The sequence below is a fragment of the Vidua macroura genome, chromosome 4 (genome assembly GCF_024509145.1).
Source record: "Vidua macroura isolate BioBank_ID:100142 chromosome 4, ASM2450914v1, whole genome shotgun sequence".
NCBI classification, from domain to species: Eukaryota; Metazoa; Chordata; class Aves; order Passeriformes; family Viduidae; genus Vidua; species Vidua macroura.
Window position 1 is genome coordinate 54,920,322 of NC_071574.1, and position 17,662 is coordinate 54,937,983.

The window sequence follows — 17,662 nt, forward strand, 5'->3', positions numbered from 1 at the left end:
CTCCTAGTAAATCCAAATCACAGAGCACTGTACCAGCTACTGTGAGGAAAATTATCTCTATTCCAGCTGAAACCAGGACACCCATGATGAGATGCTGTCTAGAGAAAGAAAAAAAGATACATAAGGTTCAAAGGTCTGAATGGGCACTTAGCTGAGGACACATAGCTGAGTTATTGGCATCTTTTTTAGGATATACATCAAGTAAAAGAGAACAAACTACTTTTCACCATTGCTCACTCATTACAGCACACACCAGCACACAGGATATCTGGCATTGTCTGAGTGCAGCCCCAGTTTCACAGAAGAGTCATTTTGGGATCAAGTTGCTCCTTAGCACTGTTCATCTCAAGTGTTGCTCACTTGTTGAAAATAAGCCATGGTACAAGAAGGAATGGAAAATATCTTCATTGACCCTAAATAGCCACAGGCAATGTATGACTCACGGTAGTATCACAGTTTTAAGGGTAACAGATATTAATACATACTTCTGTACTAATTTTCTTCTAATATCACTGTATTTGCAGTCTTTAATCTATTAACTCCTACTGTAGTGGCCCAAACATCCTGAGACTCTGCCACCACCCTTCCCACCTCTCCATTCAAGTCCTATAGCATTCTCCCTTTTGCCTTCAGTGCCATCTCAGTCAGCAGCTCTCCCTAGTATCTACAGCAAAATATCAAAGTTAAAGAGTCGTATACATGCAGCTCTACCAGACAGACAGTAGGCTCCATGAAGGAGTGGTTGGGGGAGACAAGTTTGTTGGTATTGGATATTCATGTATGTGAATTTCAGAGTGGGTGATAAAAAATCAGTCCTACAGCTTCCAGCAGCATAGTCTACTAAAATCTTCCTTATGAAATGAAATCAATCAAAACTTGCCTCTAAGTATTCAGTGAGGCCAGATCAATTGTAAAGCGAGGAAATGCATCATTGAAGAGAGAGATAGCTTAGCTATTCTACATAGTTTTCCAGAACTCCATTGCTCTTTTTGGAAAAATTTTAATATCAGGAAATGTGCTGATAACATGACTTTTTTTCCTCTTCACATTAACACTATGCAAAATCTAAACTTTATAAGCCATTTCTAAGTCTTCATTTTCAGAGTATTTTCTCAATCACAATTTATTACTTTGGATTCTGAGAATTCTTTGGATTTTTCTAATAGCTAGCAACCCAAGGAATAGTCATTTAAGTGTAGAAATTGACAAATTTCTTTTAAAAAACCAAACACAACCCTCAAAACCAAAACAAACATTTCCTTTTTTTCACAATTATTTTTCCAGTGAAGGGAAATGGAAGGTCTTAAATTCACTCTCATTCAAAATGAAAACTTTCTTGAAATATCAAAATTTCTTCTAGAAGGGATATTCAGAGTGTCAGTCAGCTCTGCCTGAAAGTACCTTTCTGAATTCATTCAACCACAGAAGCAAATCTGTGATTCTTTTCAAGGGTTCTGAAAAGTTGTATTGTATTTTCACTTTAAAATGCACATTAAAGCATTACATGTGCTTCAATGTGCATTCTCAGCAACAAAAATGCTTTTAAACCTCAATTTTAAAAGCAGCTGCAGGGATTTATTCCCCAGAGAAGACAGTCTTAAAAAGGCCAATGGAATTTCTAGGTTCCTGAGGGACCATGCTAGGCTTGTTTGGATTGTCTCTGGGGTCTTTCATACAGTTCAGCTGAGGAAAGTGAAATTTGTTCCTTATGTTTGCTGATCACTCTTTTTTAACCAATTCAGCAAGTACAAATAGCAAAAAAAAAAAAAAAAAAAAAAAAAGCAGAATAACCAGCCAACATAAGAAACATCTAAAGTGCACACACTTCCATTCTACAATTACACCTCCAAAAATCATACTGATCAGAATTTCCCCTATATGTATAAGGAAGTAAGGATTATAATTTTTTTTCTTTCCCTCAGAAATTAAACATTCACCATCACTCACTAGACTGAGTTAAGTTTCTCTATTCATCTGTCATGGGAAACAGCCAGAAGGAATTGTGGGTTAGCTGAAGCTATTGGTCACCCATGTCACCAATGTGCCTCAATCAATAGCAAGCTTCCAATTATGGTTCTGAGCAACCATGAGAAGAGATCAAAAAAATCTATAGGAAAGTACTTAAAAATCTCCCTCCCCCCACCCCTCCCCGCCCTGAGGATTTGGAATGCTACATTAATTGCTTTAGCACATAGTCAAAGTTGGTATGAGCACTGCTTTAGTTTCCATCTGTGAAACACAACACAAACTGCTCAATAGGAAGTTCTTGTGATTATTTATTTGGAGTGACGGAGAGAAGCCTCAACTAAAATTATAAACTATTTAAGGACATTGAGCATACACATTACCAAACAGTCCCTGATGCAATTATTTCTCACTTAAAGTACATAAAATAGAAAAGACATGATGATTAAAGTGGTTATATGAGTTACTAGCAAAGCTGGACATTCAGAGACAGGAATAGAACATAGATTGTCAGGTTTTGGTCCAGCACCCAGATGTTTTCTGTGGAATAGTCTTTTTTTTTTTTAACATTTTCTTCACTGGTCTGAAAAAGGCAGTTATAAAACTCTCATCAGAAAGCATTTTCACACTAAATTCTAACAGCTCTAGCATAGTTAGAGGGCAACAATAATTACAGTTTAGCTTCACTTTTAGATAAGATTGGAAAGAAAGCCAGGAGACACTCTTTAATTTATTCTTATCTCTAATATGGTCTATTCACTAGCATGCCATGGCTTTTACCTTCAGCTCCCAGCACAGCCTTTGCATATCCTAAAATGAAAATGTAAGTATAAATTTAACTGTGTTCCCATCACAAAAAGGTGAAATATTCTTTTACTTTTAAACAATAAAGCATTAGTAAAAATATAGCATTGCATTTTTTAAAAATATTTTTCCTTCTTACTGAAGGCAGCGATTTCAACTAAATCTATTTTCATGGAAAGTAATAGTTAAAATTCTGAGTTGAGCAATAGCAATGCATTGGAATGATAATAATTGTCACTGGGATCAAAATTATACAGAGCCAATTCCCACTATAACTTGAAAAATATATTCTTTTCCTACTAATAAAAGTAAAAATGTAAATGTCTAAATCAATGACACAGTGACATGCCTTACTTCAGCTTTGCAAATTCTACTGTAGTCATTCTGGAATGCACTATTTCATAATCAGTCAATAAAAGCTGCATCACAACTTTCAGTATCCTTATCTCTCCCCTAGTTATTCTTACATTATCTCTAACAGATTTTTGAATATAGTAACCTCCTCAAACTGCACGATTCAGTTTTATGGCACAGTCACTATGTAGACTAATACTAAATTTATTTTTTTTATGTTCATGCCTACCACCTTGGACAAAAAATGAGAAAGAATGCCTAACAATGTGAAATAGGTCAGCTTCAGATGTGATTTCTATAAAAAATAAAGAAAAATTACTAACTTTTTCTTTTGAAACATATTATAAATCATTACAGAAATCATGAAAGAGCACAGTAACTGAAGAAAGGTCCATAGGACCTGAATTTTTTTTTCATTATATATTTACAATTCCATAACAAGAGATTACAAATCCATAAAACTGAATTACTAAATACAAACTAAATGTAATAATATATAAATGTAATAATATATAACCATTAAATTATGCTGCTGTCATCACATGAAGATACACACTGCTAGTTTTTAGGGCTGAGTTGAAGCCAAATTCTTGTTCTTAAATTCTGTTGTGGGAAAAGATGAGGATAATGAAGTGACAATAAAAAGATGCTGTGATATTAGCAAGGCTATGAAACAGACTTAGGAAGCACATCAAGAAATTTTGCACAAATCAGGATTTAGTTAACTTATGCTAGAAAAATATTGAGCTGCTTTTCAAGGTAAAAAAAATATGTAAACAGAAGATCAAGACAGTGTAATCTGATTACTAGGAATATAGCCACCTTATTTTATAGAGCCAGGGGAATTATAAACTTGTAAAATAGAAATGTGTTCTTTTTTTTTCCTTAAGATAACAGCATATGAAATTACTGATAGAAACCAAAACTGAAATCTGAGTACCTTAAAAGCGGATGTCATCAGGTATCACAGAACTTGTATGTGTTCTAAATACAGCTACAGATCAAAAAGTTCAGTAATGAGAAGGGATAGCTTGGAGATTATTACAACTTGATTATCCATGGCTGTGGACAAAGAGCAGTGGAGTCACCAATTAAGCACACCCACAAGTGGAAAGGTACATAACCTGTTATATTATCTCAGGAAGCCATTAACCCTGTGATCAAAATACCAAAATGTTACACTGACTCCTTGGTGTGAAGACTGAAACTGTGATGAGGAGACATGACAGTTTTACTGCTAGTGCCACAACTTTTGAGAACAAATAACAAAAAAGGAGGGTTTTGAAGCAATTTGTATTTTTCTTACAGCTCAACAGTGTTTTAATATGCTACTAAAATATGCATAAAGGATTTCCTATTGTGACTTTGTCCGTTCAGAGGGAAGTAGGAAGAAGTCTTAAAATTTGGAAGAAAACATGAGGGCACTCTAAGCAGAGTTAGATCATCTAGAGGGATATGAGCTCTTCATAAATTTCATTTATAAAACCACAGCCAATTCAACTGCTGTTATGATTTCATAAACACCAAATTTAAAATAGTTCTTCTACCCCAAAAGAAATTGTTTTCCACAATTCTTGGAATATGTAGACCATAGCATATAGAGAATTAATTTTTTAAATATTATTTATGCTTCATCTGTGGGAGCAGTGTAAGGAGGCACCAATTAGAGTATGAGAAGGTGCAAAAGAAGGGGAAGAATTATATAGAATGATCAAAGAGGATATAATGAAACCACCTGAAATCAGTTTAAGAAAGCAAAAAAAGAAAAAAAAGAATCTTTAAAGACTTTGTTGTTAGGGAGTTCTAACAAGCAATAGAACAAAAAGAAGACAATAAAAAGTATAAATGTTGCAACTTGTGGCATTTAGAATGGGAAAATATTAGCACAGGAAATACTTACTAGGGAAAAAAACATGATTTACTGAAGACAGGAAGAACCTAGAAAGCTGGACTCTAAACTAAATGTGAGTTGCTGTCATCTTGCAAGTGTGCAGGCAAGATGCTTTAGTTATTCTTTCTCTGTTGACTTATATTGGGAACTTATTAGGTTTAGACTGCAAGTTCTCTTTTAACATGTGCTTATAGCATGCCTAATACAACACAGGTTTAACCCAATCTCAAACTCTGCCTTTTTGCAGCATGGAAATACTGAATACTCTTTTCAATTATTTTGCAGAGCAGAAACTTGATACAGTGAGATTTTGAGATTTTTAGGCTTTATATCTTTTTAGATGAAAAGTCAGTTAAAATATTATCAGCAACCCTAGAATTAATTAGTTTATTATAATTAATGGCATAATCAATCTATTAGTATTTTTTAGTTTAAATATCGACTGGATAAAACAGAGTTGATGAGACTAGCTTATAGGAGTAGCTACAGAGTATATGCTTCTCCAGGCAGGGAAGATGATGTTTGACACTTCAGGGATTCTACTTGAAAGAATACCACTGGCAACAGTCCTGGACAAAAGAGGGGTCCAGAAGAGTGGTTTGATTTTTGTGGATCATCTTTTCCAAGATCAAGAGCACTTAATTCTAAATTGAAGGAAATTAAGCAAAGATGGCAGGAGGCCTGCTCAGATTAGCAAGAAGTGTCTGACTAAGCTCAAATATCAAAAAGAAGCATGTAAGAGGAAGAAGAAAACTTGAATCACCCAGCAATATAGAGCCATTGACTGCTTGGTCAGACAGGGAACACACAGGGATGTGGTCATAAAAGTCAAAGCCCACCTGGAGCTAAATCTGGAGAGGAATGTGAAGAGTAAAAACAAAGGCTTCTAGATACATCAGCAGCAAAGAGAAGATGAGGGAAAATGTGGACCCACTTCTCCATGGAGTAGGGGACCTGGTAAAGAAGGACATGGAAAAAGCTGAGGTATTCCATGCCTTCTTTGCCTCATCAATGGGAAGATTTGCCTACAAGAATCACAGGGCCTTGAGAACAGTAGGAAAATCTGGAGCAAGGAAAGTACCCTCTGTGGAGAAGAACTGAAGGAGTTGATCAATGTCACTGTAAGGCCACTCATGTCTGGTTATCTTTGAAGGGCCATGCCAATGGGAAGAGAGAGGGGGGAATCCCTGAGGACTTGCAGAAAGAAAATATCACTCCTATTTTGAAGAATGGAATGGAGAAAAATTTGGAGAAGCTCAAAGTGATCGTCTCAAAGCCTTGGAAAATGATGGAACAGCTAAATGTGGAAGCCACTTTTAGATATGAAGGATAGAAAGGTGACTGAGGTTCAATCAACATGGCTTTACCAGGGCCCTGAACACTGTGAAATGACTCATTCAGTGGCCAAAGAGAGAACAGCAGACCTTGTTTATCTTGACTTGAGTCTTCTCTGAAATTCTCATAGACTAACTGGTTATATATGTGCTTGATAAATGAACAGTGAGTTTAAAACTGGCTGTATTGCTAGGTTTGAAGGCTCATAAACAGAGAAGGAAGTCCAGCTGGAGGTCAGCCATTAATGATAAACCCAATGGGTCAGTACTGGGGCAACACTATTTATCATCTTTATTAATTATATAGATGATAGGACAGAGTATAGCCCCAGCAATTATGTAAATTTCACAAAACTGGGAAGGGTACCCAATAACACCAAAAAAGTCATGCTGTCATTTAGAGGAATTTCAGGAAGCTAGAAAAATAGGTTGAGAGGGATCTTATGAAATTCAGCGAAGGGAAGACATCTGGAAGGGAAGAATGCCATGGAAACATTTAGGGACCAGGTGACTGGAGGATGATGCTGATGGACAGCACACAGAACATGAGTCAGCCACGTATCCTTAGAGCAAAGCAGGCCTGTAGCTTCCTGCACTGCATTAGGAGGAGTGCTGCCAAGAGCTCAAGGGACATGATCCTTCCACTCTATTCAGCACTGGTGAAGCCTCACCTGAAGTGCTGTGTCTAGTGCTGGGCTCCCCAGTACAAGGGAGATATGGCAATACTTGAGAGAGTCCAGTGAGAGGCTACTAAGATGATTAAGGGACTGGACTATTCAGCTTATGAGGAAAAGCGGGGGGAACTGTAACTGCTTAGCCTGCAAAACAGAAGTTTCAGGAAACTAATCAGTGTCTAGCAATACCAGACAGGACGAAGTAAAGAGCCAGGCTCTCATTCATGCTACCCTGGGAATGGTCAAGAGTAAATGGCCACAAACTAAACAAAGGAAATTCTATTTTATCATAAGAGAACATATTTTTACTATGAGACTGATTGAACATCAGAACAGATTGCCCAGAAAGGATTTGCAGTCCCCATTCCCAGAGATATTAAAAAACTGTCTGGATATGGCCTTGGTCAACCAGCTCTAGGTGACTGCGTGCACAAGAAAATATCCAGAGGCCCCTTCCAACCTCAGCAATTCTCTGATTCTGCATTTTATACAGCTATTACACTCTGGAGAGTAAGAAGCATAGAAAGAATGTTTTTCAGCTCCAGTGCTTCCAATGATGTTAAGTAAATTTACATTTGATGAAGATCTGGCTAAGAGAGCTTTAGAGCATTAGATGGAACAATTCTCATACAAGCAAAACTGGCAAACAGCATAAGAAAATGAGACTGAGTCAAAGAGACTGCTGACATTTAAAGCATGCTTCTCACAGCAAGCATTCAAATTTAAGGAAGAAAAAGTGAACTACTGATTACCATTAGTGGGAATGGTGGGGAAACATATAGCAGTGTTGGAGGAAGTGCATGCATGTGGAAAGATGTGAAGTACAGATATCTTACACTCCCTAACTTAGCAGAAATGCAAAATGTTTTAAAACAGATAGCATAATACATCCAGAGAAACAGTCAGAGTGCTGAAAGTAAGAAGCCAAAAGACAATGAGACTTTAATGATAAGAAGGATAGGAGGGGTTCAGAGCCATTTTATCTAAAAGCTGCTGTTGGTTCTAATCTTTATTTCTAATTTTCTGTCCCTTTAACATTCATGGAAATAGACGAATGCTCTGCTTCTTCAGTTAAGGATCCTGAGATACCATAGGACTGCAGGAGAAATTCAGGGAATAATGCTAAGTCAATGTAAATTTAGCTGCTGTATATATTCAAAGGAGACAGCTTCTTCCTTCCTGTATTCTTGCTGACGAAAGATGATTGTAAATCCCTCCTGTCATTCATTTCCAAAGTTACTATTGATTCAAAACACTATGCAGTCAGCAAATCAGGAGATAAAAATCACTTAAAAGTTAAAGCAGCTCACTGACAATTCTCCATCATCTGTGTATTTCAAACAATCTAATTAATTTATAAATTCTTCTAAAATCCTTCTCTTGAGATTAAATAATTTTTCATTGTCAAATACATTAAAGTTTATTACTAACTCTGAAACACACATATAATAAAGCAATTTAGTAAGTATCAGAACACAAATTTATTTTAATATTTTGGCTTTGTTTCTCTTGATGAGTTGAGAAATTCAAGAGAATATAAAAACTCAGCAAGGTAAGAGGTGATATCACTGGAGACAGCAATTTCCTGCCTTCAAGTCACGGAACCATAAATAAAAGATCATGATAATAATTTGGTTTTCCCCATTCTAGATTCTGTCCTCAGACAGGAAGAATGAGATGAGACCTTTGGAATTAACTCAAATTAATTTTTCTACTTGCTTAAAATTAGTGAGTTCTATGTACTAAAGCATTACCAACATAAAAATAAATGCAATCTACCTTAATTTGACTTTCTGAAAAACATTGTTATTTACAACAATGATGCTTGATAAATTCTAGTTGATATTTCTCCCAGCATAAGTATCCCACTGAAATTTTCATAAATCTTGCTCTTTTTTTGTACTTACTAAAGCATTAAGGTAGTTGAAGGCTCTGGGGAAGGTTTGATATCATCTTTATAGTACAGGTAAAGGGAAAAAATGCAATCTGTGGGGGCTTTTAATATTTTTGCGTGCTCAAACTCTAAAATTACAGTAATAATTCTAATACAACTTACAGGAAATAGATGTATGAAAATATACTCTTTATCAACAGTTTTAGGTGAATTTCATTTTTCATTCGAATAATAGCTAAAATTTGACCTCTGAGTTCTTTTCAATTTACAGGGAAAAATTTGCTTTCTTTCATGAACTTTTACTTCATAAAGAAAGTAGACAAAACATCTGTTACTAATTATTATTTATTCGTATCACAGTAACACTGAAAGGCTCTCAGACAAATCAGAGGTTCCATTGTACTTTATGCTGGAAAATGCATTCAAGGAGACAGTCTCTGCTTCAAAGACTTTACAGACAAGGCAGACACATTCTTTCCTCTGAAGATTAGAGATGAGGTATTGTATCACAGAACAATCATTTCCTCTACATTATGCAAAAAGTCTTTAATAGAGACAAGAATTAAATGTAGATGTTCTACTGATAATCTTAATTCTTTGATTGTCCCTTCATTTTCAAGTACAAAATACTCCCTGGATAGAGGGCCTAATCATAAAGGGTACCAGGAAGCATACAAGTAAATCTTTTGTACCTGTTTAATCTATGATCAAAATAGAAAATCTCATCCTAAAATGGAGGAAGATAAAATTCATTTTAGAATTCTGGTAATACATGTAAAAACCTTATCTATTTCTTAACAATTCACACCATGCATGTTTGGATTTATGCTTTGTTAGCAATTAATTTTTGCCCTATTTCTTCTGTGATGAACCCTGTTCCACAAAATCTGTGTTATTGATTTCCTAATAGACTGGATATCATTGTAAAGTACAGATATAGCCTTTTCTTTCCTGTATATAAGATGCCTTCAGTATGCATGAAATAATGAATGGATTACAAAAGACTTTAAATTGTCTATCGATCCTAGTTCAGTACACAGTAGCAACACAAAATTGATGAAAACTTGAGTGAAACTGCAAGAAAGAAGATCCAGAGGTTGAATAGTTTTAAAACTCATAAAGTAAAATGAATGACAGCATGTTTTCTCCAACATATCCCCCAAATGGCTGAATGTAAATATCTGAGCTGTTATTAATATTAATTTGAGGTCCCTTTTTACAACCCCTACTGCATTAGCAGTACCTGGGAAACAAATTATGGAGGTAATTAATTATTACATTTATCCAAAATCAAATGCAATATACTCTGCACCAAATATCAGTTGGTCAGGGCCATATCCAGGCAACTTTTGAGTACTGCCAAGGAGGGTGATTCCACAGCCTCACTGGACAAACTATTCAACAGTTCTGTCACTCTCACAGTAAAAAACTGCTTTTCATGTTTAAGCAGGATTTTGTGTATTTCTGTTTGTGACCATTGCCTCATGTAGCTTTGTGGGAGAGAACTGAATAGAGCCTGACTCTGTCTTCTTCACACCCACCCTTCAGACATTCATTTGCAATGACAAGATTCACCCTTCTGAAAATGTCAGTCCTATTGTAAGTGCTGAGGAACGGGCAGTATTCACATCTCAGCCTTTCCTGTGACAGCAGATGTCCTGCCCCACTCAGCAACAGACACATCTTTAACCTAGCCTTTCTTTTGATGATTATGTCACCTAAAAGTGTGTTTCTGTGTTTCTTCTCATTAGGTGTTTCACCTGATTCATTTTTTCCTCATATGCAATGTTTAGTCTGAGAGTATTTCTTCTTAATATTTTCTCTTAATTTAACCTATGATTTTTTCAAATATGGGCACAGTATCTTATATGAAAAAAACGGATATACTACCTTTTCAGGGTTCGTTTACAGCATTCTTGTATTTTTATGAAGTTCTAATTCTACATTGATATTAAAGAAGATTCTCAAAACAAATCTCTTCAGGGCTGCTTGTTTTAATCTCTTCAAGGCTGCTTTCTCTGATTCGTTCTGGGAGCCCAGAGATGAAGTCATGTTAGTAAGTTTGTTGAAATAAAGATGCCATGTTAAACTATATTTCTTCAGCTTTTTTGGCATGGCTGACTTCATTCAAAACTTTATCTTCTTCTTTAAGTTTTTCTAGATAAATTGAAGCTATTCTGAAAACAGACTGCAGTTAGGCAACAAATAAGCATATGCACACTAAAATTTGTGACATAAAAATGAATTTGTTCCATACTGTTATATCAAAAAAGTGCCTCCATTCCTTCTATTCAGTTTTTCTTTCTAGCACCTTCATTTATTTTGAAGTCTGTTAGAAGAATTTACAGAGACAAATGTGTTTTATATATATACATATATATATATATATATATATATATATATATATATATATATATATATGATTTGAATTTAATGCTTTAAAAATTAATGAGTCATAAGAGAAGAGGTATGTCAAAAAAACCCAAACTTTAAATGAAGATAAGAAGAGGATGGAATGAAATCTACAAGAGATAAGAGTTTCATATGTTAATAATTAGGAAGAAAAAGCAGAAACATTACAGAGATCTCTAAGTTCTTGATGTTAACAATAGGTGGGACTTCAGAAGACAGCTGGAGTTATCCTAACAAATCTGAATTTTTCCTTTAAAATTAATAGAAATACATCCTCCAGGAAAAGGATTAGTAGAAATACAAAGAATTTGCATTAAAACTGTTTTCCCCCACCAATTAAACATGTAGCAAAATTACATTATAGTTAAACCATCTACCTCATACTATTTTCTTCAAATATGAAAACATTGGAGAGTGGATCAGCTGGATGTGTATCTCCTTATAACTTTAGCCTACTTTTGTTTTAATAAAAATCTCTCAAGATTGATAAAGTTACATTTACCTCAAATTATCCTTTAACTATTATTCGCCAGTGATTGTGGAGAATAAGGTAATGCAGGTTCCTATGATCCCTCATTACCTTTTCCCTGGACTCACTATATTAACCTTGGTGAGCCACTGGTTTCATCATCATGTGGAAGCTTGCTAAACAGGAACACAGCTCAGCATTTTCTCTGCAAAAGTAGGAGGCATTATTTAGCAATCACACACAAGTCCTTCCACTATCTGCCATCCGCTATCCTTATCTTCTCAGAAGAAATTGTTCACAGAAGGAATTGCAGGGACTACTTCTCTCATTTCACTGTCCAATTATCAACATGTTGCCCAGGACCTTGATTTTTGAATCTGCTTGGTATTATTTATCTCCACGACCACGTGTGGTAACACATGCCACTAACTCACTAATCACTCTATAAGGCAGTACTTTCTTTTACCTTTCTTAAGCTCTCATCCTGCTAGTTTCAGTGAGTTTATTCAGGTACTGGGGGATTTGGTGAATAACAGCCTACTCTATTTATAACTCTGCCAATATTTATCATCTTCTCAGGCTTTTCTTCCCAAAATGGAAAGGCTTAGCCAGTTTGCCAGTGGCACCAGTCTGTGTGATGCAGCCAGCACCCTGGGGGAAGAGATGCCACCCAGATGGACCTTCACATGCCTGAGAGGTGGGGCTATGCAAATTTCTGCACTTGCATTGGAGCAATTCCAAGCAGAAATGTAGGCTGGAAAATTGATTGAGAGCAGCCCTGAGAAGAAAGAGAAAAATGGGAATGTCCCATCCCTGGAAGTGTTCAAGGCCAGGCTGGATGGGACCTGCCTAGTGGAAGGAGTGTCTGATCATTTCAGTGGAATTGAAACAAAGTGATCTTTAAGGTCCTTTCCAATGCAAATCATTCTATGATTCTCTGACAACTTTAATCTTTTAATATGAAACAATGTTTCATTCCCATAATCATGAGAAGTTGATTTCTCTGCATCATTTTTGACTACGTTATAGCTTATTTGAGATGCAAGGAAAAGCACTGTATCAAGTGCATCAATGTTTTTCAGAGAAAAAAAAATGCTTGTTTCTGGTTTAGTCTCTAATAATTTAGTCTCATCTTTCCTGATGATGCCAAATATTTTGTTTGTTCTTGAGAACAAAGTGCACACTGAGTTGATGATTTTAGAAAACTGCCAGAGAGCCCAAAATATTCTTCCTTAATTTAAACTTCCACTTTCAAGTTCACCATTTTTAAACTATGATTTACGTTCTATTACCTCCTATTTACTCACATAAATTATCACCTTGCATTTCTTTACTCAGTACTTGAGTTTAGTGATCTTCTTATGGGGTTTCTCAACATCCATGCTGCATTTAATGGCCTGAAAGACCTCAGTAATATTGGCAAATTTGAATATTTAATTAGACATTCCCTGTCTCAAGGTCATCTGTGAAAATATTGAATAAAAATGCACACATCACTGATCTATGGGGATCCATACTCTTCTTCCCCCTGAAAAGAGATCTAAAATTAATCTGTGGCCTACCCTTCATCTTGCCATCCTATTAAGCCACTAGTTTTCTCCATACTAATAGCAAATAAATTTCTTACATGGCCCTTAAATAGAAGCTTCTCAAGAATTTTAATTTCCAAATCCATAGTCATTAGGTGTTCTGCCTCTCCTTTACCCACTTGCTTACCCATACTCTTACAGAACTCCATGTTTCCTAGCACCTAACACAATAAGATTAGACCTGTGCTGCATCCAAATGTTATTCCATTTTGTAGATCATCATTTTGCAAGGAACGGAAGTTAGACTCACCCTGCAGTTCCAGGATTTCCTTTTAAGTCCTTTTTTTCTCAGATAAAAGTTATGCTAGAAAACTGCATGGCAGTCTTCTGACAGCGTGAATCTTTGTAGTAATTTACACAAGTTCACCACAAATTCAGCAGTTTCCCACCTGAGTTCAAACTCTGCTGAATGCAGTACAGTCGTAGTGACTCACCCACATTTATTTGGCATCGTGTCATCATTAGATAAAACATACAAAACTCCTCTCCTTCAGAAAAGCTGTATGGATTATATGTCAGCTCGTTTTGTGCTTGTTTTTCCCCTATCTCCTTCCATTTAGGAATTCATCATGGAGACATAAGTTTATTATGTCTCCATGGAAAGCATTTTTGTAGAAAGCATTTTTGTTCACAAATATATTCACTGAAGTTCGTAAAGTCTCAAACAAGTTGGTGAGTCTAAAGAGATAAGTATTAGTAAGATATTTTTTTTTCTCTTCAGTACAGGAGGAAATGAACCAGAATTCACACTGTCATATTAATAACCAAATCTCTAAGTGAAAACGGAGATTTATTCTCTAGGTATGCTTTAAAAGGAAGCAGCCACTATCACTGCATGCTCAGTAACCTGTAAGTCTGAGGAAGCTTAACAGATCATACCCCTCAAAGGAGGAAGGCAGTAGGTGCCTAGTTTCTGGATCCCTGAGTGTAGGGCTGAATTGCTGAACTACCAGGATTGAGATACTTCTGACAACTGCGGTAACAGTGATTTAAGCATCTGGACAACTTTAAGGTCAGGAACTGAAGTGCTTACAGATTACAGACCTGTCAAATATAAGAAAGAGCTCTGTGGGAGCTCTGGACCTCACAGGTTTAGACTAAGACTTCAAAATATGCTGCTCTTCCACTTCAAGAACTTAAATTCTTTCTGAGATCCTGCCTTTGGCAACTGTCAAAATTTGCTTTGAGTTTACCCAGCAATTACACTTTTTTGATATAACTAAGTAGTTGTGAAAAAAACTATAAATCCCTGAATAATTTATGCATTACTATCCTAAAACTCAATGGGAAGTATATTTAATGTTTTCTATTGTTTAACTATGCTTGCAACACAATAGTCAATAAAATGTATAGTATTGACCTCTACTGGTTGTAATGTCGGGTGCTCTGATAAACTACATATGACTGTATCACACACTGTCTGTGTCAAAGACATTCTTGCAGCTTAAAATCTGCTTTATTCAAATGTTAGCCTCTGCCTAAAGCCACTAGCAATATATATCTACTAGTCAAACAGTAAATATTTGTGCACTTGTTGCAGAATGCCTCAATTTTAATGTTAGCAAACTTGAAAATAAGTAAAATTCAAAAATGTTTTTCATGTTTACATAGTCTGAATATTTTGGTTTCCATTTCTTACAAATCTAAGGTAAAAGTTTCTGTCTGTGTGCTTCTCTCCCTGTCTTGCAATTATTCCACAGTACTTTCAAATGTTCAAATCTCTTTACTATTCTCTAAACTGTCCTTTGCTAAGAAATGTCCTGAGAGTTGTGGGAGTTTTTTCTATTGTATTCAAAGAAATTTGTGATTCAGTTCTTCCCATTTGTTTTGAACATTTTGGAAATTTTCAGTGGAATGTTAAGGACTTTTCTATGCTTCTTTAAAACAAAATAAATAGAAAGTTTACAAATGGTATATTACATATGTATGACCTGTATACAAATGCTATATTTTATATCACACTGTTTGTATGAGGAAAGTATTCCCTTCCCTTATTTGGTTATTTGGTTATTGTTCCTCTGTATGTGGTCTGATTTTAAAATCAGAATTGTCCAGTAACAAATTGCTCAGAAATATTTTTGGCTCTTCATCATAATAAGAGCCTAATATAATTAACCCATTTTAACCTGATTAACTTGATTACTATTGCAGAATGAATGAATAAATGATAATATTGTAATTTAAACACATAATAACAGTAATTATATTGCAAAAATTACTTATTAGCTCCTGCATTATAGCAAGACTTCTGACATTTGTTAAAGTTGTTACTCACCCACCTCAGAAGAACAAACCAAATAATCAGTTACAGTTTGTTGATTAATTCAAAGTATTAAAGAAACTTGAAACTTTTATGCACATCAGAAGAACCCATCAATTATTTGTTAACAGTGACAACCTGTCACTGCCAAACTTTGTTAACACAGAACATTTGACTACAAAAAGAACTGTAACTTGAAAGTGAACATCTATCACTCTAAATCCTTGTCTACTAAGACAAAAAGTGATAAACTCTTTTTTCTCCTTTTTTAGAATATAAATCTTGATTGAATTAATAGCAGACAAGATGATAGTCTTTGAATCCTAGGAACCATGACAGTCGTCCAGTCTAGCTTCTGATATTCACACACCATAGAAAAACTCCATTATAATCCATATAAGCTCATATCTCCCTTTTTAGCTAGAATATCTCTCTTGTAAGATACTGGATTTATTAAAAGTTTTCAGGCAGTGAAAATCCACAGCTTCCCTAGATAAGATTTTGTAAAGATTAATTACTTTTACTTTTAGAAATATGTATTTTCCTTTTCAACCTTGAATTTATCTTGCTTCACCTTGAAATAAGATCCCTGGATCTCATTATGCCTTTGCAGCAAAATTAAAGAGCTTCATTCTGCAGTATGCATCTTCTTTGTGAATGGGCTTATAACTAGTGTTCAATAGGTTAACAGTATGTCACATGTATCCAGTAATATAGCTTCAAAATATGTACTCTACCCTACATTTTAATATTCAAGAATATTTTTTATGATCATTTAAAATGTTGCTAGATCAGCATGACCTTCATATAACATTCAAATAGAGCACTTCCATATTCTTAAGGGAAGCAATAATTTAATATTCACTTTTGGGCTTTGTTTGACACTGAATCCTGAAGTACTTGACCCTAAAATATTGACCCAGTTTTTATCTACCTTCTTGTTGTATAGTTTTCATTCAATATATACTGACTGCCATATGAAAAGCCTGCATGAGCACACAGTTGACAAGACATTGGCACTAATTGTTATCACACAGAGTTGAGAAATGGAGAATTGGATTGACTTTCTATCTCAGTGAGACAGGAACAAATTCATCAAAGATTGTCCGTTATCTCCGTAACTGTCAAAGGAGCTGCAGATTAGGTCAGGAGAGATCAAAGACACAGTGCTTTGCTTTCTGTATCTTCACATCCGTGTCCATACGCTGGGAGAAAAACAGCTTTTTGCACAGTTTTTATGAAGAAAAATAACAGTTTAAAACTAATCATTTAAAACAAGTATTGTTTTAAATACTGAAAACAGAGAATACCCTGCATAGTCTGTGAGTTCCCTTCAGACTGGCTTTAACCTGGTCCCTGGATGAAACGCTATCACCACAACTAACTTATAAAGCATCAAACATTCATTTCAACTTGCACCGTTATAAAGTGCACAGTTAGAACTCCCAATTTAATATCCTCTGCTGGACTTCTGGTTTGTGTGTAACAAAACTTCCTTTGGAACCAAAACAATGTGTAACAACTCCAATTGATTGCAGGTTTAACCTCAGAACTGGGTTACTGCTTCATGTAAAATGTTGGAGGTACATCCCTAGAATAACACCTGTTTAGATAACTGGTCAAAGACTAAGTGCCTCTAAAACAGAGAAGTATGTGACTTAGAGATGCAGTGACAAAGAGGAAACTACTCCCATCTTTATTATCTCACTCACTGAAATAGGACATAACCCCATGTGTCCCGTTTATATAAAGAAGATCTGGTTGAAAATGTGATGCTTGTTCTAGCCTCTAGAACTGTCTGCTCAGGCACTGACAGACCACAAGAGACCAGGAAGAATCTGGAAGGATATATATATGAATACATAGGAATTTTTCAGCCTGATTTCAGCAGCTGTCATTTGAGGTACCACATCTGAAATTCAGGAGATTTAGATTGGTCCCTTCAAGCTGTATGAGATATTCTAGTATCAGACTTCTTGATTAAACCAGCTGTCAAGTGTATTCTACCTCAACAAA